General features: G+C 45.0%; 1 protein-coding gene across 1 annotated transcript in view; it reads left to right on the top strand.

Annotated features, from left to right (window-relative positions):
• The window catches only part of LOC144687902 (somatomedin-B and thrombospondin type-1 domain-containing protein), a 141,267-nt gene that overhangs the window by 2,916 nt on the left and 114,442 nt on the right, over positions 1-23,909 (top strand). The window lies entirely within an intron of this gene.

Below are 23,909 nucleotides of genomic sequence, written 5' to 3'. Positions count from 1 at the left end.
CTCTCTAGTGGCTGAGAGAGAGAGGGAGAGGGAATCGAGGACCGGAGTTCACCGGCGGAGTCCTCTTGTGTCCATCAATCTAGCTGGGCACCTGTCCTCTCTTTCCACCCACCCATCCACCCAAAGGGCGCCCAGAGTAAGAGCTCTTAGCAGGACCATCAAAAATCCCTTCGTTAATATTCCTAAGTCCCACCTCACTACTCTCACTGCCACATCCCATGTTTCCTGCTTTTGAGACCCAAACCTTATCCCGCGGGGGGTGGGGTGGGGAGTGGCGCCCAGGAGGTTGAGCTGACAGAATGTGCAGAGTGAGAGATGTGAGAGGGGCCCATCGTTTGGGACTGAGATCAGGAAAAATGACCTCACTCCAACAGATTTGTGGATCTTATTAGCCATTCTCTACCCCAGAGGGTTGTGGACGCTGCAACCACATTTTGAGGCTGGGATAGACAGATTTTTGGTCTCTCTCTTGGAATGGGGAGCGGGACGGGAAAGTGGAGTTGGGGGCCCCCATGATCAGCCATGATCAGTGGCAGAGCAGGTTCGACAGGCCTTATGGTCAACTCCTGCTTCTGTTTCTTGTGAGAGTTTATTGCAGTCCCTCCCATCCAGCCCACTTTAAACCGTTCCTGACCTTCATTTCACTAAATTGTTCAAATACTCTTTAAAAGTATGATCAAAATGGCAATTGTAATTTTTCAATCGTTCCTTGTTATTGATGAGGTCTGCATTTGGTCCTGTGAATAAATTGGCTGGCTTTTATTTAAATCTGTAAATAAAACTCCTTCCCCTGTCACGGGTTGAGGGAGTGACAATGCTAGAATCTGAGAATGGGTACAGCAAGCAAGGAGGTAAATTGACCCATCGAGCTGTGCCCTCTACAGGAACATTTTTGGCAACATGTGCCCCTAGTCCATAGCGCTGCAATTTTTGTCCCTTCACGTGCTTATCCAGTTCTCTTTCGAAAGCCACAAGTGAATCTGCCCCACTCTCAGGCAGTGCATCCCCAACCCTCAGCACTTGCTGTGTAAAAAGGTTTTTCCTCTTGTCGCTATTCAGTTTCCATTGGTCCGCGATCCTTCTGCCAGTGGGAACGGTTTCTCTCTCCCTACTCTGCCCAGAACCCACCCCCCCCCTCATGATTTTCAACATCTCTATCAAATCTCCTCTTCTCCTGTCATCCTATAACCTCTCCCTGAGGAGTCTGACAGTCCTGTCCTTTCCATTTAACTGGGAATGTCACTTGCTCAGCTCCCTCTAGTGGTTTATTCAGTACGTGTGCTGTATACAGTATGGCACTGAGCTGTGCAGACTTCCACATCCCTCCTGTTCTCTCTCACACTAGCCTCTGAACGAGGCTGCCTTTCCTCTCTTGATGCTGTGGACGTCAGGCCAACAGTCAGTGGCAATGGACCCGCCTTCCCGGGAGTTAGAGTTAGCAACTCCCATTGGACATATTCCGAGCTTTGACAGCTCAACCCTTTCCACTGATGATGGAAAATGCTTCATCCTCATACACACACTGCCTTCTGCACCAAGTAGAAAGTGAACAGGCTCATCGTCAGATTTTCTTTTTCTTTCATCGCTGGCAAGGCCGGCATTTGATGCCCATCCCTAATTGCCCTTGAACTGAACGTCTTGCTCAGCCATCTCAGAGGGTAGTTAAGACTCAACCACATTGCAGTGGGGGTCTGGAAACACACGTAGGCCAGAACTGGAAAGGGTGACAGATTTCCATCCTATGAGGGAGGAGGGGGTGGGGGGACCATTTTTAGCAACAAGCACCAATGATAGTTGTCATGGTTACCGTTACCAAGACTAACTTTACATTCTAGATTTTTATTAATTGAGTTAAAATTCCACCAGCTGCCATTGTGGGATTTGGACCCATGCCCCTAGGGTACTTCTGGATTACTAGTCCAGTGACATTACCTCTACGCCACCATCTCTTGGCTGTCAGTCAAGAAGCCCTTTTAATCCCCATCTCCAAATTATTTTTATTTCTCCCATGTTGCTCACAGTGGTGTTTAGGAGATTAGCCTTTAACTGCGGGAAACTCCAGGGCAATCCTGGAGTGTTGGCAACACTACTCGGAAGCCAACTGATGAAAACTGGTTGGGCCGCATTTATTGCCTGTTCCTAATTTGCCCTCAGATGATGGCAGTGGTCTGTCCTCTTGAACTACCACGGTCCGTGAGGAGATATTGAAAACCAAGATTGTGCCTCAGTCATAGTGAAGGAACGGCTACATATGCCCAAATCGAGATCCCATGTGACTTGGAAGAGGACTTGAAGGTGATGGTGTTCCCTTGGCCCAATAATGGAGGTTGCAGAATGTTACGATCCCCATGGAGACCGGTGACTCTCAAAAAGAAATCGAACTTCCAGTTTAATAGCTGAAAAATGACACAAGATTTCATTTCTTAAGATGTTTACTTTAACAAAAGGCTATATGTTCTATTGACGAAACACTATTTTCATTTTGCAGGCAACTTATACTTTAAACTATAGGGAGGAACATTCTCCTTTTATACTTATCACCCATCGCACTCTCTACCGAGTTACAGTCCTTTTAACAAATTATCCACGTTTGCTCCCAGCTTCCAGTGGGTTCAAATTTCCCTCTTTCGCCGAGTGGTAACTTTGAATGACTGCCTCCAGACACTTCCCTTAGTTCTTGGAGAGTTTCCTAAATCTACTACCAGCAGTAAAGCCTGTCCCTGTGATTCTTTTCCTCTGTTCATGCCAGGACAAATCTCCCAGAATCCTTAGATGGCTGAGGGACGCCCAGAGACTGTCTCCCTCCCATATCCATTTGTGGTAGTTCACAAAGCCAAATAGCCTCTTCTCTCTGTTGACCACACAAAACTGCTGTCTGTGATATTCTTTGATTTGTAAGGAAGCCTGTAACCTGATCTTAAAAATGGCTTCCTTTGCACTCTTTCCCATGGCAACGAGAAACACATTAGTCTTGCATCCAGGTAGAAATGTGGTTTAGTTATCCTTGACCCTAATTCTCTTTCATCTTAGAAGTTTACAGCACAACTGTTTACAACCCGATAGTTTCAACACCTTTCTGGGACTTTGGGGGACTTTAGAGTCTACCAATTGTGAACTCAGAAACTGCTGCCATTGTCTCCAACCGTGAACACTTTACACCATGGCCCTGGTAACACAACCTGGGCCTCCCTTTGGTCTTTAACTGCCTTAGGCCTGTTGTCAAGCAGACCTCAAAAAGGGTCACATGACTCCCCTGCATTTCACCTTAAATTAAAGACTCAGTTCCAAAACGTAACGTAAGCTTATAAACCTCATAATTGTAACAGGAAGGAGATGCTGTTGAAGTATGTTTGACAGGTTACTGCAGTGCAACCTGTAGATCAACAGCAAGTACAACAACTTGTGCTCTGGTAGCACCTTTAAGATAGTAAAACCTTCGAGAGGGTGCAGAGGGGGTTTGCGAGAATAGTACCAGGATGTCAGTTACATGAAGAGACTGGAGAAGAAGTTCTTTGTAGCGCTGAGAAGATGAATGGCAGATTTTATTGACGCCTTCAAAACCTTGAAGGATTATGATAAAGTAAATGAGGGAAAACCTTTTCCAGTGACAGAAAGGTTGGTAACCAAAGGGCACGGATTTAAGGTAATGGAAAAGCAATCACAGGCAAGGTGAGGAGAATTTTTTTATGCAGTGAGTTGCTAGGCTCTGGGACACATTGCCTGAAAGGCTGGTGGAAACACATTCATTAATAACTTTCAAACAGGAATTGGATAGATACATGAAGGGGAGTTTTTTGAACGGCAATGGGGGAAAGAGCAGGAGAGTGAGATGAATTACAAAAAGCTCTTTCAAAGAGCCAGCAGAGGCATAATGGGCTGAATGGCCTCCTTCTGTGCTGTATCACTCTATGGTTCTAGAAACGTTCCAAGGCATTTCACAGGCGTGTTATCAGTCAAAATACTGACACTGCACAACATAAGGAGATATCAGGATAGATGAGAATTTTCTATTTTTACTTAGTTCTGTTGAAGGGTCATTCGGACTCGAAACGTTAACTGTGTTCCTCTCCGCAGATGCTGCCAGACCTGCTGAGTTTTTCCAGGTATTTTTGTTTTTGTTTTGGATTTCCAGCATCCGCAGTTTTTTGCTTTTGTATAGATGAGAAAAAGCTTTGTCACAGGTAGATTTTAAGGAGCATCATAAAGGAGGAGAGATTGATAGATAGAGAGGCTCAGAAAGGGATATTGTGATATTGTATACATTACAGTCACAGTGTACTAGTAGTGGAAGGGATGTATAGTGTCCAGTGACAGAGGCTCTAGTTGAACAGCTTGCTCTGTTCTGGATGATGTCGAGCTTCTTGGGTGTTGTTGCAGCCGCAGCTACCCAGGCGAGTGGTGAATAGACCAGCACACTCTCAACTTAAGTCTTGTGGATGGCAGACAGGGTGTGAGTGGTTTGTCGATGAGCCACTTGTTGGAGAGTGTTGGAGAGTGTTTCACCCTGTGTCCTGCACCAGGTCTGATCCCTGGTGGGCTGTTGAACTCAGTGCCTCTTGTCACTGCTGATTGAGCAATTGTGGCGCACCTGGATGTTGGGTGATATAAGATTGGGCTGGTTGTGATGCTTGCTGCAGTTGAATAGCCTTCTCAGGCTAACTGTTTGGGCTCTGACGTGAATAGTGGCGGTCTGGCTGTGTCACAGAATGGAAAGCACTCGTAACTCTGTATCCAAGCCATGAGTTAGCACCTTCAGGAGGAGAGGGGTGGGGGAGTAGGGGGGGGAACCTAAAAGGATGAAACAGTTCCTGGTTGTGGGAAATTAGGTGTGTCCCTCCGTCTGTTTAGCCCCCCCTCCCCACTCCCCGCTTTGGCTCCACAGCACCGTGATGGGGCCCGTGTAACAGCAGCCACCCCCTCATATTGCTGCTAAAACACTTGCATGGTTTGTTGCACTATAATTGAGACATTGGTGGTCACAGCATCAAAGTGTGGAACACGTCCAATTAGAAGTTTATTGCCCGCACTGTTTCAATTAAGCCAACAACAGTGAACAGAAATTTGGAATTCCGTTAACCAATGTTATTTGAACACCTGCGGCATTCACTCCCCTTTTAACCTAGAACTTGAGCTGTGCATTCTTGTGAAGTGAATTCCTTTTGTGCCTGGCTTCAGCCTGGTGTACGGCATTGTATACAGCCACCTTCTCACGTATGGTGTTACAGCAGCTCCGATCATAGGAATAGGAGGAGGCCATTCAGCCTGTCAAAACCAGATTCGCCATTCAATGAGATCATGCATTAACTGCGACCCAACTCCCTGCCTTTGTCCCATAGCCCTCAACACCTTTGGTGAACAAAAAAATCTATTAGCTTCAGATTTAAAATGAACAGTTGATCTAGTATCTGTTGCTGTTTGTGGAACAGAGTTCCAAACTTCTACCACTCTTCATGTGTAGAAATGTTTCCTAATTTTACTGCTGAAAGGTCTGGATCTAATTTTTTGACCGTGCCCTCTAGTCCTAGACTCCCCACCTGGCCGAAATAGTTGCTCCGCCATCCACCCTGTCGTTTGGAAACTTTGATCAAGTCAGCTTTCTAAATTCCAGGGAGTACAACCCTAGCTTGTGTAATCCCTCCTCGTAAATTAACCCTTGGGAGTGCAGCCACCATTCTCGCAAAGCTATGCCGCTCTCCGCCAATATATCCTTCCTAAGGTGTGGGGCTTATAACGGGTTGCAGTACTCCGGGTGTGGTCTAACCAGGGCCTGAAGCATGGCAAACGAACGTACGAAATAAGAGCGGGAGTAGGCCATTCGGCCCCTCGAGCCTGCTCCGCCATTCGATAAGATCATGGCTCGTCTGTTTGTGTTGCAAATTCCACATTCCACATTCCTATCTACCCCCAATAACCTTTGATTCCTTGCCTAACAAGAATCTATCTACCTCTGCCTTAAAACCATTCAGTGACCCCACCTCCACTGCCTTCTGAGGCAGAGAGTTCCAAAGTCACACGACCCTCTGAGAGAAAAAAAATTAATCCTCATTAACCTTCTTAATCACTTGCTGTACCTGCATACTAACTTTTTGTGACTCATGCACTAGAACAACTAGATCCCTCTGCATCTCAGACCTTCTACCCCCTGGTTTTCTAGTCCTCTAGATATAAAGGCCAGCACTCCATTGTTCTTTTTGATTATTTTCTGTACCTGTTCATGACATTTTAATGACCGAGGTATCTGGACCACCCCCCCCGCCCCCCTCCAAAATCCCACCAAGCCTCTTTGGACCTCCTCTGCTTCTAGTTTTCCACTGTTTTATCCTTGCTTACACTGAAATCCAAATTGCCAAATAGCAGCAGCTTTGTTTTTGAGTGCCTGTTGCTTCTTCCTGCTCAGTTGACTCTGGGTCAGGTTGCCAACTCTCCAGGACAGCCCTGGAGTCTCCAGGAATTGCGTATCAATCTCCAGGATACTACAGGAAGCAAAATCCAGGAGAAAGTTCACTGGGGCATTTAAAAAAAAAAATCTCATTTTTCATTTTCTTTTGAAAATTTACACTAATTAATTGTAAAAGAGATATTGGTACTGGGGATGAAAAGGACTGTTTGACTGATGGTCAAAATTAACCCAATTAAAATAAGAACAGAAAATGCTGGAAAAACTCATCAGGTCAGGCAGCAACTGTGGAGAGAGAAACGGAGTTAAGGTTTTCAGGGTCAATGATCTTTCGTCTTTTGCCCATTCTGATGAAAGATTTGCGGCATCAGCAGAATTTTGCTTTTGCATGGTTAACCAAGAGCCTGCTTGCTTTTCAATTGGCCATGGGAATGCCATGTGTCAAGGGAATGGACCAATGGCAGGTGTGCAGGGGATGGGGGTGGGAGAGGAGGTGGGACATTGTGAAGTGGGAAGTCAAGTGTGGAAATTCCCAGGAATGTCCCCAGTTGTGGGTGAGAACAGAACTAGGAGTCATTAATTTCTTTTTATTCATTCATGAGATCTGGGTGTCGCTGGCTGGGCCAGCATTTATTGCCCGTCCGTAATTGCCCTTGAGAAGGTGGTGAGCTGCCTTCTTGAACTGCTGTAAACCATGTGGTTTAGGTATACCCACAGTGTTGTTAGGCCAGGATTTCGACCCAGCGACAGTGAAGGATCGGTGATATATTTCCAAGTCAGGATGGTGAGTGGTTTGGAGGGGAACTACCAGGTGGTGGTGTTCCCATCTATCGGCTGCCCTTGTCCTTCTAGATGGTAGAGGCTGCGCGTTTGGAAGGTGCTGTTGAAGGAGCCTTGGTGAGTTTCTGCAGTGCACCTTGTAGATGGTACACACTGCCGGTGGTGGAGGGAGCGAATGTTTGTGGATGGGGTGCCAATCAAGTGGGCTGGTTTGTCCTGGATGGTGTCAAGCTTCTTGAGTGTTGTTGGAGCTGCACTCATCCAGGCAAGTGGAGGATATTCCTTCACATTCCTGACTTGTGCCTTGGAGATGATGGACAGGCTTTGGGGAGTCAGGAGGTGAGTTACTCACCACAGGATTCCTAGCCTCTGACCTGCTCTTGCAGCCACAATACTTATATGGCTAGTCCACTTCAGTTTCTGATCATTGGCAACCCCCAGGATGTTGATAGTGGGGGATTCGGTGATGGTAATGCCATTGAATGTCAAGGGGCGATGGTTAGATTCTCTCCTGTTGGAGATGGTCATTGCCTGGCACTTGTGTGACACGAATGTGTCTTGCCACTTGTCAGTCCAAGCCTGGATATTGTCCAGGCCTTGCTGCATTTGGACACGGACTGCTTCAGTATCTGATGAATCGCGAATGGTGCTGAACATTGTGCAATCATCAGTGAACATCCCCACTTCTGACCTTATAATGGACGGAAGGTCATTGATGAAGCAGCTGAAGATGGTTGGGCCTAGGACAATATAAGATGGCCACTAATAAATCCAATAGGGGATTCAAGAGAAAGTTCTTCACCCAGAGAGGTGTGAGAATGTGGACCTCAAAACCACAGGGAGTGGTTGAAGTGAATAGTATTCATGTGTTTAAGGGGAAGCTGAATAAACACATAAGGGAGAAAGGGATAGAAGGATAAGTTGATGAGGTGCGATGAAGGGGGGGTGGGAGGTGGGGGAGTGGGAGGAGCAATAACAGCAGCACGGATCATTTGGGCCGAATGGCTTTAAAAAAATTCTTTCAGGAAATGTATGCATTGCTGGTAAGGCCAGCATTTGTTGCCCATCCCTAATTGCCCTTGATCTGAGTGGCTTATTAGGTCATTTCAGAGAGCAGCTAAGAGTCAACCATATTGCTGTGGATCTGGAGTCATACTTGGGTCAGACCAGGTAATGACAGCAGATTTCCATCCCAAAAGGATGTTAATGAACCTGAAGGGTTTTTATAAAACAATCAATGATAGCTTCATGGTCACCATTACTGAGACTAGTTTCAGGTTTTTATTGATTGAATTTAAGCTCCACCAGCTGCTGTGGTGGGATTTGAACACTTGCCCCCAGAGCATTAGCCTGGGCCTCTGGTTTACTAATTCAGTGACATTACCACTCCTGTGTCTGTGCTGCTAAAGTTGCTTGCAATGTAAACTGGTAAGAGTTATGGGCAAACTTCTCCATTTTCTAGGCAGCCTGCTTCCTCCCAGTTTCACTGATGTGCTCTCCTCCACTGTTACACTCTCCAGCCTGGAAGACTGATCAGACAGAATTGTCCCAAGAGCTTCCATTTCAGTTGCGTCCTGTCATTCCAATTTCCGTTTAAGGATGGAGCTTCCCTTTTAAAAAACCTCGATCAATTCTTAGAGATGCGGGCTGTTAAAGTACACCAGAAGTCCCGTCACAACTGAGTGGTTTCACAATGTGTTGCACATGTGGGGGAGGAAGTTTCAAAGAAAGTTATGAGCTAACATGGAACTGACCCCTTCAAAACATGCATAAACTCTGTAATTCCCGGTAACTGGTGATGTGAGCAACATCTGTCTGAACAAGTTTTCCTTTGCCCCACTTCTCCTCCCATCACATGACACCCACCCCCCCCACAAAAGCCTTGGGGTGTTATGCAGAATCTCTCCCACTCTCCGCTTGCTTTGTGAGAGAGGCTAGACAGTCGGGGATTTAACCCTGGAGCCTGAATCCTATCTTGTCCTCCTCTGAACCACCTGGGATCACTGACAAAAATGATATTGTGCAGATACGCTCTGTACAAGAGGAAAATAGAGTCAGAGGATGCAACATCCAATCAGGAGAGTTCACGTGAAGGCATTTAGAGGGTCAGTGGCATAGTGGTAATGTTACTGGACTGGTAATCTAGAGGTTTAGAACATACAGTAGAGATATGAGTTCATAATCCTACCTAGCTAGTGATGCTTGCACCCAAAAAGTGATTTCTTAAGAAGTGTCTGGATCATATTCCTGTATGCTTTATTCTTGTGCCAGGCTTAACCTGTTTACAGTAAATTAATTAATACCTGTGAGAAACGTTCACAAAATTCTTAAATGTCTCGCAGAAATGCTTGCATTTATATAGCCTATTTTACAACCTTAAGACATCCCAAAGTGCTTTACAGCCAATAAAATCCTGTAGTCACTGCTGTTATGTAGAGAACGCGGTCACCTATTTTTGCACAGAAAGCTCCCACAAGCAGCAATGTGATACTGGCCAAAAATTATTTTTGTGAATTTGGCTGAGGGGGTTTTGGGGGGTTGGGGGAGGGGGGTGGGAATTACATATTGACCAGGTCACCAAGAGGAACTTCCTGCTCTTCCTTGAATAGTGTCGAGGGATCTTTTATATCCACCTAGAGGGAGATGACAGGGCTTCGGTTAAATGTGTCATCTGATAAACGGCATGTCTGACAGCCTGGATTACATGTTCAAGCCTCTGGAGGGAAACTTGGAACCGTCTGCTACCTGCCGACCCCCCTGACCATCTGCCTGCGATCCTGTCCTCAATACCCAGACAGCGCACCCCTTTTTCTGCTTACTTTTCATTTTTGTCATGTCCTGTTTGAACTTCATGGGTCTGGAGTTCAGAAAGTGCTGTTTTTACATTATTAGCTCTTTGGCATTAAGATCTGTTAATATCAGCAGCTTGAGATTAGTGGAAACATAGATCTAAACTTTCTAGTTGGCCCCTGAGTTCCGTGGGGAACACCAACGCAACACATGAAGATAAAGGCTTTGGACAATCTCCTTAAGTATTGCTTGTGTGTTGCCAATTTTGCACTTGTAATCTAGCAATCACAACTTTAAAAAAAAAAGTTATTTACATTTAAACATCTGGATCATGTTTCCTGATCATTTTCTTTTCTCTAAAGAGAACTTACCCATTTCAATTAGCCGATCCCCATAAGCATTTCAGTCAAAGTGATTGTTCTGATAACTCGACTCTGTCTAATGCCTCAATGGCCTTCTATAGATTGGGTGCCAAAAGTGAGCACAATGGCCCAAAATTTGCGGACAAAACATCACCGAGGCTAATGGTGTTCACCGTCACTTATGTGTAAATGGTAAACAAGATCGGAAGAGGCACTGGTGCACACAGTTAAAAGCGCAGAGCCGAAAGTTGCTGCCCGATATGGTTGACATCTTTGTGAAAACGGCTTCTCACTGTCCTCCTCACCAGTGACGGGCATTGACTGTTGTAAAGTTGCTGTATTCGCGTGGCACATACAAACCGAACTCCACGGAGAAAATTCAATCTTGCTATTACCAGCACAAGTGCCCATTTTAGCAACGCGATAATTACTAATTACTGCCAATCAACCTCTGTGACACTATTTGGCCGTGGAGATAGCCTGTTGCTTGCCCTGTTTGCTCGGGCCCTAGGTGCCCGCTTTCCCCTTTGCTGCAGCATCATCAGCTCCTACTTTCAGTGACTTGGCATACAAAAAAGTTTAAGAAAAAACGGTGTTCAAATCTATCCAATGCCAGACTATGTTTGATGTTGTGTTACTGCAAACTATGCAATATTATCAACGAGTTTTGGCATAGTCGGTGAAATTTAAGTCATTCACCCCCTTTCCTCTTTATGGATTGCCCAGCCAGGCATGGCATTATATAAAGGTGACTTGACATATTTTCCCATACAATTTTATACTCATCTCATTGTTAATCTCATAAAAATGTTTGTTAAAATGTAATGACTTTGAAGTGAATTTGTTACAATATTCTCTGGCAATAACACAGTGGTAGTGATGTGCTAAATGCCTTATAGCATTTTTTGGATAGAAACAGGAAGGGAGCAAAGTGGGTGTAAAGTGAGTCTGAAGCATTCTACAAGCAGTGTTACAGTCTGCGGGGCGGGTTTTGAAATGTGTGTGATAGTGGGAAACGGGTGACAATGAATCAACAGCGCCTCTACTGGGGAGATAAAAATAGGGAGAAATGTAACATGGGCTGCCGATTTGCCCTCTGCTGTTTTACACCTGTATATGTTGTGAGGTCACGCATGGCTCAGTTGATAGCACTTTAGCCTCTGAGACAAAAGGTTGTGAGTTCAAGCCCCCACCTTAAGTGTAAGAATTAAGGCTGGTGCTCCAGTACTGAGGGAGTGCTGCACTATCAGAGATGCAGTTGCTTGGATGAGACATTACACTGACGCACAGTAATTAAATGGTCATTATCACATTGTTGTTTGTGGGAGCTTGCTGTGCACAAATTGGCTGCCATGTTTCCTACATTATACTTCAAAATGTACATAATTGACTGTGAAGTGCTTTGGGATGTCTTGTGGCTGTGAAAGGGTGCTTCAGAGTAATGTCATGTGATCTTCCCCCCCGAGGGGGCAAACAGGGCCTTGGTTTGATGCCTCATTCAAAAGATGGCAGCTTCAGTGGTGCTGCACTCCTGCAACACTGCCTTGGGTGTGTTGGCCCAGATCCTGTGCTCAAGCTTTCTGGAGTGGAACTTGAATCCATGATATTTAAAGGAAGGAAATTAACTGGCTAAGATTTTTTAAAAGTTCTAATTTTTCCTCAATGCAACTGTATTTGAAACACAAAAGAGCGATTGTCCACGCATCCCATAATTCTCTGTGGAATTACAACCTGCCTTTTGGCTAGGCTGTTTGAAAGCCATATTCATGATATAAACTATTCCGGTAACAAGATCATTAGCACATCTGGGTCTTAGTATCGTCCAAGACTTTGGTAAAATGATGTCATAATAGGCCCAGAGGAAAGAGAACTTCATAGTAAAATGAGACCCTATCTCACAATCAGAACAGGACCCAGATCATTTCTATACTGTCTCAAACTTTGTGGCTGTCACATGTGACAGGATAATGTTCCCACAACTGCATCTGGCTTCTCTCATATGGTAGTAATGGTGTGTTATAGTTCACGCAGGGAGTCTGGGTTGCAGACTCATGCATGTTGCAGTGGATAGTGTTGGTAGAGGCTCCAATATGGCTGATCTTGGTGTGTGGTGGAAGGATTTGCAGGTTGATACACAACCTGTTTGGCCACATTATGAACACACCTTCCTTAACTATCAAATCCTGGGGCAGTATTTGAACCCAGAGCTTCAGGCTTAGAGGGACATTACCCACTGTGTCACAAGACCTCCCTCCCTTATATGGCACATAGGTATATATGGAGTTGACTCTTAATTTTACAGCCATTATCTTTTGAAACCATATTAAATATGTTAGGATTAAACAGAGAAGCCTTGTCAATTATATACACAGCCGAGAAGATCATCCATTTCATTTGAGTGCACAAGAAGATTAGTCACAATGTAAGGCATCCTGTAGCTTCAAACGGAAAAAGCTCCATCTCACAAAACCTGGAGATTTATATTGGTATTCTCCGGTAGCAAGGAACATATGATAAAGTTGACAAGCTTAACTGACCATTTTCTCAAATCATATTCTTCTCTCCCAATACGGCTTATAACGTTTAATTGGGGGACACTTTCTTTTTGATATTTCTGTCTGATTTATGCCAGATAGTACCAGCTTCTAGGAGCTATTGTGGTGCAGTGGGTAGAGTCCCTGCTACTGAGCTAGAAGCTCCAGGTTCAAGTCCTGTTCCAGGATCTGATGGTCAAGGAAGGTGTGGTCATAATGCAGCCAAACAGGTTGAGTATTAAACCTGCAAATCCTTCCAATGCATGCCAATGGCAGGTGGTAAGAGTGGGAGGGGGATGATTCCTGGTCAACCATGTGAGGGAAAGAAAATTGGAGCCTCTACCATCACTGTCTGTAGCTCCAGGCTATAAAATGTGTGTAAAAGTGTATGTTAGCACTGCAGCTCCTTGGGGAGAGTTGGTGGTTGGATCAGGTTAATCCCAACAGTATGGGGGTTTGATCCCTGTTTTGGCTGGCATTGGTTTGGGACCTGTCTCCTACCTCTTTGCCCTATCTGTCGTGAAAGTTGCAGCACTGTGGGTTGGACCTGCCTTTAGGTAGAGAACTGAAGAACCAACTTACATATTGACATTTGCAGCTGTAGTTACCTCTCTCAGCAGGATCTTGTTAATTTCAGATCAGTTTCAATTGGTCAATGTGACCAACTTGCAATGTTCATATATTTGGGGTGATTTACAGGATTAATGATCAACATATTAGCACGATAACATTTAGAAATCTTTAAAAAATAGAAACAAAAGTCCCTTCACTTCTGGGACACGGTCGTAATCTGGCAAATCTCTTCTGACCGGTGATATAAGACTCTTACAGCATAGAAACTGGCTATTCAGCCCCCAAAAACCCATATTGGTGTTTATTCTCCACACGAGCCCCACCCCCAGGCACACCTTGTCATCTAATCCCATCAACATGTTCTCCTTTTCTCCCTCACGTTCTTGTCTAGCTTTCCCTTGAATGCACCTGTGATATTCACCTCAACCATTCTCTGTGGTAGTGAGTTCCACATTCTAATCACTCTCTGGGTAAAGAAATTTCTCTTGAATTCCCTATTGTATTTATTAGTGACTATCTTATATTTATGGCCCCGAGTTCTGGTCTTGCCTGCAAGCGGAAACATCTTCTCTACATCTGCCCTATCAAAGTGTTTCATAACCTTGAAGACCTCTATCAGGTCACTTCTCAGTTTTCTCCTTTCTAGAGAAAAGAGACCCAGTCAGTTCAATCTTTCCTGATTTGCAAAGCCTCTCAGCTCTGGTATTCATTCGAGGTGAATCTTATGTGCACTTTCATCAGTGCCTCTGAGTCCTTATAATTTGGAGACCAGAACTGTTCCCAATACTCCAAGCCTTGCATAGTTTAGCTAGTCAAGACCGAGCTGCAACCAAATGAGCTTAAAGGAATGGCACAAATTTTTGCAGTTTTACTCAAAGAAGTGCAAGGCCGACGGGTAGGGCCCGTTGATATGTCACTGTGTGTGCAGATGACAGCCCTCTTCTGGGATCTGGGGATTGAGGCATGTTGCAAGTGTACAGTAGAAGGAGCTTCACTCTCCCATGGACATGGTTGCCCCGAGGTGATTGATTGAGGTTGATATTGACCTTTATTTTAAAAGTTGCAAATGATTTCATTTTACTAATTTAGCATTCACTAATTGAAGAGGATAAAATGGAGAGAAAACCTACCATATAATGGATTAAATATGTAATGATTGACTGAATCTGTAATGAATAAATTTACAGATAATAGATGTATTAAATATAGCTAAATAAAATGTACATTACAGTTTCCCGCTGGTTCACTAGTTTATCCATCGAATAGTCCTATTTGTTCTCTCAGGTGAATGCAATAGATGCCATGACACTATTTTGAAGATGAGCAGGGGAGTTCTCCCTGATGTTCTGGCCAGTGTTTATCCCAACAGGAAGCAGGTCGGGTGTCTTGTGGTGCAGTGGGTAGCATCCCTACCTCTGTGCTAGAAGCTCCAGCTTCGATTCCCACTCCAGGACTTGATGGCCATGGTTCATAACGCAGCCAAACAGATTGATTATCAACCTAGAAATCCTCCCAACAGACCATGGCAGGTGGTAAGAGTGGGAGAGTCTCCTGGTCAGCCAGATATTTGCAAAAGGCAAGTACCACTGCAGTACCTTGCCAAGCATAACACAGGGAAGTCCATGGTTGCTAATGCCCTCTTTGGACATGGCACCTGAAGAGAGAGAGAAAAGCAGATTATATGATCATTATCACATTCCTGTTTGTGGGAGCTTGCTGTGTGTAAATTGGCTGCTATGTTTCCTACATTACAACAGTGACTACACTTCAAAAGGCTTTGGAACACTCTGTGGTCATGAAAGGTGCTATATAAATGCAAGACTTTCCTTTCTCTTTAGCTGAGTTGTGTCAGTCGGGGATTTGCCTCAGTTTACTCTTGAACTCAGCCAGGGCATTAACATAAACCTCCAGAATTTTGGTGAAAGTTTGCATCGTGTGATTATCAGATGAAGATAGGGTTGGTCAAGCTGTGGTACCCCATCTGGATCAAAAGGCTACCAAAGCTTACTGTTGAGAGGTTAGATGTTGGGAATTCTGCAGTACCTCCTGACTCCCCAAAGCCTGTCCACCATCCACAATGCACAAGACAGGAGTGTGTTGGAAAACTTTCCATTTGCCTGGATGAGTGCAGCTCCCACAGAACTCAAGAAGCTTGACACCATTCAGGACAAAGCAGCCCGCTTAATTGGCACCACATCCACAAACACTCACTCCCTCCACCACTGACGCACAGTGGCTGTAGTGTGTATCATCTACAAGATGCTTTGCAGCAACTTGCCAAGGTTCCTTCGACAGCACCTTCCAAACCCACGACTTCTACCACATGGAAGGGCAAGGGCAGCAGATGCAAATTCCCATCCAAGACACTCACCATCCTGATTTGGAAATATATCGTCGTTTCTTCACAGTCGCTGGGTCAAAATCCTGGAACTCCCTCCCTAACAGCACTGTGGGTAAACCAACACCGCAGCGGTTCAAGAAAGGGGCTCACCATGATTACCGTAGATGTCGACTGTAAGTTAACCTTTAAAGCCTCAAAAAAAAAATCCCTCCAAAAATAGGGGTCGACTTATTCAGTGAGTCTAAAAGGGAACCTCCAGTGTGGGCGTGGGTGGTCGCCATCTTTATTGTTCACCACACGGGGTTCTGCTCTGTGTGAGTGTGTCTTAAATCCCTGCACTTCTTCACAACACATCTCGCATTGCCTGCTTGATCCCTTTCACCCAGGTATAAGATACCAGTAAGTAAAACATCCATCTGTGGATTGAACAATTGAGGCTGACTATTAATGCAAGTATAGCATGCCATGGATGAAAAGGGTGGGGGTGGTCGACTTATATGCCGAATTTATGCGAAAACATAATTTTTGGGGCCAGCAAAATAGGGTCATCTTATACTCTGCGATCTACGATGGGGATGAGCAACGAATGTTGGCCTTACCAACAATATTCACATCCCACAAATAAAAAATGTGAGGCCAATTGGGTAAGATACCAAATGATGTCTTCTCTCCTACTTCTGTGAGGCGTCAGCAGCTGCAGGAGAGAAGGTGTGGAAAAAAACTGACAAGGGAAGAAAAATAAAGTGTGTTTCTCCTCTAGTCAGGGAGAACTCTGAAGCTCTGTCTAGTACATGGCTCTGGTTAGGACCCCTATTCTTTCATTAGAATGAGCAGTTTCATATTCCCCAGGTTAGTGGCTGTGAGTGAATTGTGAAGGACTTACCTGTGACTGAGTAAACAATATTCGGTCAACCAAGTAACCTGCCCTTGGTTAGTGTTTAAGTTTGTTAGCGACTATGCTTTGAGCTTTGCTGCTATCCAGAACACAAGGTGTGTGCTGCTGATACATAGTGGGCTGTGTCTCTGAAGGAGGCCAGAGGTGGAAGGATTCGAGGAGATGGGTCTGGTGTGCCGAGATGGAGCTGCAGCAACAGTAGCATGTGCAAAACAGGGAAACAATGTTTTATCTTTCAGATGGGGATTTTAGATGGAGGGACCCAATGAGGGTTGGTGAGGACAAGGTGGTGGTGGGGGGTGGGGTTGTGCAGGGGGTGGCGCTGGGTGGGTGTTAGGGGAAGCAGACATTTTGGATGAGCGGGGGCTTTCCCACGCTCTTTACAACCTCGGTGTCTTGTCCTGCAATTCGAGCAGTGGCCCTTCACCTAGATTCTCAGTCTCAAGAGCCGCCATATGCAATATAGATCAAGTGGAAAATGTCTCCCTCTGGTGGGTGTTTTAGGAGTAAAGACAATCATTTTACATGCCAACTACGAAGGACAAAACTCATGACAACTTGTTGTGGTTTTGCAGCTAGCATGGAATTAAGATGAAGTTAATGGGAAATTCAAAATACTCTGACTGTTTGACTATTTAATAGCTGCAGCTTCCCTCTTGGCTAACAGGATCAATAAAATGGCTTGGCTGCCAGGCAACTTTTGACAATGAACAGCGAAGCCTATTTATGATGCATTAAATTATTCACTAGCAATGGGGGACTTATTAATAACACAGCAGGTTACAAATAAGTGAATATAGGGACCTTTGCTCCATCTAGGGTTTGAATGTTGAAATGCATGTCTAAGAGGAATGTTGAATCATATAATGAACTTCTCAGGTGGTAGGACATCCAATGCCATCTTTCCGATGTTCTATATCCAATCGATGAATGAACATGGGCCAAGAATTCTTCAGGTGTGTCTTATACATGGGATTTCCTTTCATCATTTGTAGTTCATAGGCCTTCCAGAAGGTTCCTCGGTAATAAGTCCACTATTCTCTACTCCTACTCCAGGGTAGGTTCCTGCAGAGGGAGTGAACCACCATCCTGGTAACCAGTGCAAGCTTTGTCTTAAGCGCAGTGTGGCTTTGACACTGGGTGGTTTGAACATGCTGCATCGCTTTCTCTGCCAGCGTGTGTACGATACAATACAACTAGCTTGAATATTTCTGAAAAGAGGGACAAGTTGCCAAAGCTTTTCGTCTTGCACCCATCAGGACAAACGCGCAATTAAAGCAATCACATCTATCGTTGTCTTCAGTTCCCTGCCCAAAGGCACATCTGACCCATACTGATATCCGCCACGGATCAGGGCAAGGATACAGGCCCCAATCCACCCCAGCTGTAATGGGGAAAATCGAACCCCGTGTTGCTGGCACCAATCTGATCCATGCCGGCCATCCAGCCAGCCCGCCCAGGTTGCTGTGGAAACATACATTTTTACATGCATGTTGTAACCTAGAGCAATGGATAGTGATGACAGAGGCTCCGATTTCTTTACATCACACAGCTGACCAGGCATCTCTCCCACTCTTACCACCTGCCTTTGGCGTGTGTTGGAAGGATTTGCAGATTGATACACAACCTGTTTGGCCATGTTATGAATATACCTTCCTTGGCCATCAAGTCCTGGAGTGGCATTTGAATCCAGAGTTTCTGGCACAGAGATGGGGACACTACCCACTGTGCCACAAGACCTCAACAACACTTTATAATACAGGAGAAAAGGGTGCTGGTTGGTTGGCAAGTCAGCTCTGATTGGACGAGGCGTTGGCATGGAGGAAGCAAGAACTATAGGTTCCCCAGGTTGCCGGGTAATTCAAAACTGGTGCAAAGGCTTGAACATATTCCTTTTGTTTGCACGGAACGGGTCCCTGTATAGAAATGAATGTCGCTTCTAGTGAGTGGAAATGTGTTACGTGCTGGACAGCTTATCTTAAACTTGTTAGTGTAGCTATGCTTTCTCTGTTAATTGTTGTGCTGGTTTGAAATTTGGTATTCTTGTGTTTGTCCTGATGAGTGCAAGACGAAAAGCTTTAGCAACATGTCTCTCCGTTCAGCAGTATTCACGCTATGTGTATTGTATCATAAAATAAATAAAAAACATATATAAAACATCAGCTAATCTAATGTTGGTGCTATTGGCTGAAGCACTGGGAGGATACCCCTGCTCCTCTTTGAATAGTGATCATGGGATCTTTTACGTCCACCTGAGAGGGCAGATGGGGCCTTGATTTTAACGTCTCACTTGAAAAACAGCCCCCTGACAGTGCGGCACCGTCTCAGTACTGCACTGGAATGTCAGCTTGGATTACATGCTGAAATCCCTGGAGTGGAACTTGAACCCATGGACGACCCACCCCAACCCTGATCACTTGCCCTGCAATTTAGTCCTCCACATCCAGAGGCAGCATAGCCCTATTTCTGCTTCATATTTGCTGGTTCGTCTTGTATGAAAGTCTGAAGTTTTGGAAATTGATGTTTTAGCGTCATTAGCCCTTTGACATTAAAATCTGTTAGTGTCAGCATCTTCAGATTAATGGGAACGTGGATTTACACTTCATAGTTGGCGTTCAATTGGATAACTCTTTCAAAGAGCCAGCACGTACCTGATGGTCCGAATGGCCTCTGTCTGTGCTGTGCAATTCCATAACGGTGAAAAGCAAGTATCTGAATTCTCGAGGAGAAAACAACATATAATTCACTGATTCTAAAATCAAAATTTTAAGGCCGTTTTACTCTGCCACAGTTATTTTCCCATTTTCCACACCAGCTCGCCTTGTAGTTTCTTGGAGGGAAGTTACCAGTTTGGTGCTGAATCGTAGGCATGGCCCTGTGCCCACCAGCAGCTCAGTTGTTACTGTCCAAATGCATTTGCAAATATACTGAGGGCCCTCACAACAGGTAGGCAGAAATTGTTATTGGACCATTCTTGGCTGCTTTAGGACCTAGTGATGAGAAAACAGTTCTCTGGCCCCATTTGCTGGGGTTAATTTATTTTAATGTTGAATATAAATAACTCCTCATCTCTATTTGTGAGGTGATTTACCACGCACAGATCTTTCTTGGACTTTTCCTACACACAATCGCTTTGACAAGTGACCAGCCGGGACGGTTGGGTTTGGTTTTCGGCTCTCCCCCTTCTCCGCCATCGCCTGGATTGAGCCAAGCAAGAGTGGCCTGAACCAGGCGGGAAGAGTCAACCTGCCTAACATCTCAGGTGGCAGCTTCAGAGGGAAAAACAAAGCCCCCCACTACGCCGCACGATCCTGTTTTGCCGCATGCTGGACCCGTGCCAATGCAATGCACACCATCCAATTTTCCCATTTGAATCTTTGCCGTGGGCTCCAAAGTTAAGCGGAGAGACCTAGTCCAAATCTTTCACGTCAATGGCCTGGTGAAGGTCCCTGCCTCTGATCAAAGGTCATCAACCTGAAGCGTTAACACTCTCTCTCTCTCTCCACACAGATGTTGCCCTGATCTGTCGAGTGTTCCCAGCATTTTCTGTCTTAATTTCAGATCTCCAACATCCAGTATTTGGATCTTGTACTAGACACAATGGACCAGCAGGTTTAGTACATTTGTCTATAAATAATACATTATTTTACATAAACTCGCAGGCTAAAGTTACAATGACAAGGAAATAACGATCCTTTACAGAAACCATATTAGGATGCTCACGCATTCTTCTTGTCAGCTGTAGCTCATTGGATAGCATTCTGAACTCTGTCCCGATCTCCATGCAGACCGCTAACTTTAGAAAAAGGAATTCAAACTTCCAGTTGATAGCTGAAAGGACGACAGGACAAGATTTCACGTTTTAAAACTTTTACTGTAACAAACAGACTAAAAGCACTATTGACTAAAAACTATTTTTGTAGGCAACTTATACTTTAAAGTGCAGAACAGAATTTCCACATTTTACTTATAACACAACCAAAAAACCTACTTCAGGGGTATATTTTATACTGTCCCTTACATAGCCATTCGATTTTCCCGGACCCAGTCTAAAATGATTTTTAGCTCCCAAGGGTTTGCTTCTGTTCTTTTCCTTTTCCAGCCAAGTAACTTTTAACACCTAAACTGTCTTTCACAGTGAAAGTTTTTCCTGGAGATTCTTCCTCTAGCTCAAGCTAGGTGAATCTTCCAGCCTGGTTTCAAATCCTCACAAATCTGCTCTTTTCAATCCGAGCGCGAGCTCCCACCCATAGAGAGAGTCTCTAGCCTCTCTTCCCTCCCAGATTCTGGCAGACTGCTTATCTGAGTTTCAGGGATATCTTAGAAACCCTTCCCCCTCAAAGCCCATCTCCTTGGCAACATGAATCACATGGGCCCTGTGTCCAGGTAGAAATGCTGATTAAGTTATCTTTGAGACCCCCCAACTCTCTTTTAGCTTGGAAGTAAATGGACATTTTAAAGCGTAACTGTTTACAACCAGACATTGTTTGTGTCTCTCCACAAGTGCATAAGGGGTTTGTACTCAGGCCCTGGCAGTGGAGGTTGGCTACACTGGGGCCCTGGCCTGTCCTGAACTGTTCAGCAAGGGCCACTGTCGCTGTGTGTCATTCGACAGACGGGGTTTGTCACAAGGAACTTGTTAGTAACTTCCCATGCTTCCTATTACTCGATCCAAAGGGTGCCTGCTGGTAGATCTTTGCCAGACAGGTGCACAGTACTCTGCTGAGGAGTATGATAGGGCAGGTGTTGAAGGCTCTGGATCGTTGTGGCAGCAATGGCCCATGTAGATCCAGCATGTTTGATCAGTAGATTGTTTGCTGCTGTTTGAGTCAGGTGGTCCCGGAAGGACCAGGTCCTACCCTGGCTAATATTTATCCCTCAATCAGCATCACAAAAAGTGATTATCTGGCTATTATCACATTGCTGTTTGGTCTGCAGAAGGTTGCCCGGTGCGTTTCCTACATTGCAACAGTGACTACAACTCAAAAGCACGTTGTTGGCTGGAAAGCGCTTTGAGGCACCCTGTGAGGGTGAAAGGTGCTACAGAAATGCAAGTCTCTCTTTCTTTTCACTCTCATAAAGTTATGGGAAACTCGAAACAATTTAACATCTGCAAAAAGAAACAAGGCAGAGAATGCTGGAAATGCTCAGTACGTCAGGCAGTGGGCATGGAGAGAGGAACAGAGTTAATGTTTCAGGTTGATGACCTTTTGACATGTGAAAGCTAGGAAATGAAACTTCTTTAGGCAATGGTATTAACATTTAAGATATTCTGTCTCATGCACTTGGCTTTCTTACAGATATGAAACAACCTTTGCTGTGCAAGGTGCCAATGATCACGCTTTGCTCCTTGATCTACATTGGTTGCTGTTCTGGCAACACCTTAATTTTAAAACCTGTATCCTGGTTTCCAAATCCCTCCATGGATTGCCTTATCCTTTATCTGTAATCTCCTGCAGCCTTGATTGTTACATTCAAGAAAGCCAGTTGGCGAAGGATAATACTGGAGCCAATCTTTACTCAGTCTGACATATATTTACAGACCGAGACATTACTAGGATGTTGCCGGGTCTTAAGGAGCTGAGTTACAGGGAAAGATTAAACAGGTTAGGACTTTATTCCTTGGAGCATAGAAGAATGAGGGGAGATTTGATAGAAGTTTACAACATTGTGAGGGGTAGAGACAGAGTAAATGCGAGTAGGCTCTTTCCACTTAGATTCGGAGAAATAAACACGAGAAGACATGGCTTTAGGGTGAAAGGGGAAAGGTTTAGGGGGAACATTAGGGGGAACTTCTTCACTCAGAGAGTGGTGAGAGTGTGGGACAAGCTACCATCTGACGTGGTAAATGCGGGCTCACTCTTAAGTTTTAAGAATAAATTAGATAGATACATGGATGGGAGAGGTCTGGAGGGTTATGGACAAGGTGCAGGTCAATGGGACTAGCGGAATAATATTTCGGCACAGACTAGAAGGGCCGAATGGCCTGTTTTCTGTGCTGTAGTGTTCTATGGTTCTATGGAGCATACACCTCCTAACTCACCCACCCCACACTGTCAGTGACTATCTCTTTATATCTTGCCCAAGTGAAACCCCAACTATTTCCCTCTCCCTGCATATAATTACACACAAATGATATGCAATTAAGACTGATTAGTGAGGTATTGATAATGTTTCCCATCCATGTAGAGATGGCAGGGCTGTGAGCTATTGGCTCTCTTGCTCTTCATATAGACACAGCATGGGATGTTATGAGGATGTGATCATTACTGCCTCGTCTGTTCCAAGTGGACGCACAGATTACCCTAATTCCCTAAACCAAAGCAGGATAATGCATGTGCTATTTGGATAAACTCCCACAGATGTGCAGTGAGACGATGGAGTTACACAATCGGACATTTTCACCGGGCTTGAATCTGGCCAGCGTCGATGTAAAATTGTAACTGTCAAGAAGAAGCTGAAACGCTCACGTTTCATGTGAGATTCTATCAGGTCAGGTTAAGGGTCGTTAATATCTTCTGGGGCCTCAGAAAACTGGCTAGTTTACAGGCCAACGGGTACATTATGTTTAGTTTTTAATGAAGGGTGAGAATATGAGGTAGAGATAAAGAGGATATCAAATGGACTAGGAGTCAGAAGGAGAAACAAGGAACAAGAAATAATTAGTGTGCACGCTTTTTAATCATTTTGGTCAAAGGCAACCGAACTGAAAAATATCCTTATCATAATATGCAGAAAGAACACACACACGCATTTAATACAGGCCAAGTATCCTTTATCCGTAAATATGAAAATTGAACACATCCAAAAACTGCATCTTTTTTGAACCTCATTGACCTTTAGCGCGAGAAGCCCCTGAATCTGAGCCGACATGACCTGAGCTGACTGCACCCGACCTTTAGCACAGGAAGTCCCTGACCTGAGCGGACATGACCTGAGCTGGCCGCACCCGACCTTTAGCACAGGAAGTCCCTGACCCGAGTCGACACGACCTGAGCTGACCACACCCGACCTTTAGCACAGGAAGTTCTTGACCCAAGCGGACATGACCTGAGCTGACCACACCCGACCTTTAGCACAGGAAGTCCCTGACCCGAGCGGACACGACCTGAGCTGACCACACCCGACCTTTAGCACAGGAAGTCCCTGACCCGAGTCAACACGACCTGAGCTGACCACACCTGACCTTTAGCACAGGAAGTCCCTGACCTGAGTCGACATGACCTGAGCTGACCGC

The sequence above is a fragment of the Cetorhinus maximus genome, chromosome 12 (genome assembly GCF_964194155.1).
Source record: "Cetorhinus maximus chromosome 12, sCetMax3.hap1.1, whole genome shotgun sequence".
Classification (NCBI taxonomy): Eukaryota; Metazoa; Chordata; class Chondrichthyes; order Lamniformes; family Cetorhinidae; genus Cetorhinus; species Cetorhinus maximus.
Note: the sequence above shows the minus strand (reverse complement) of the source record. Positions and strands in the feature narration are given on the sequence as shown.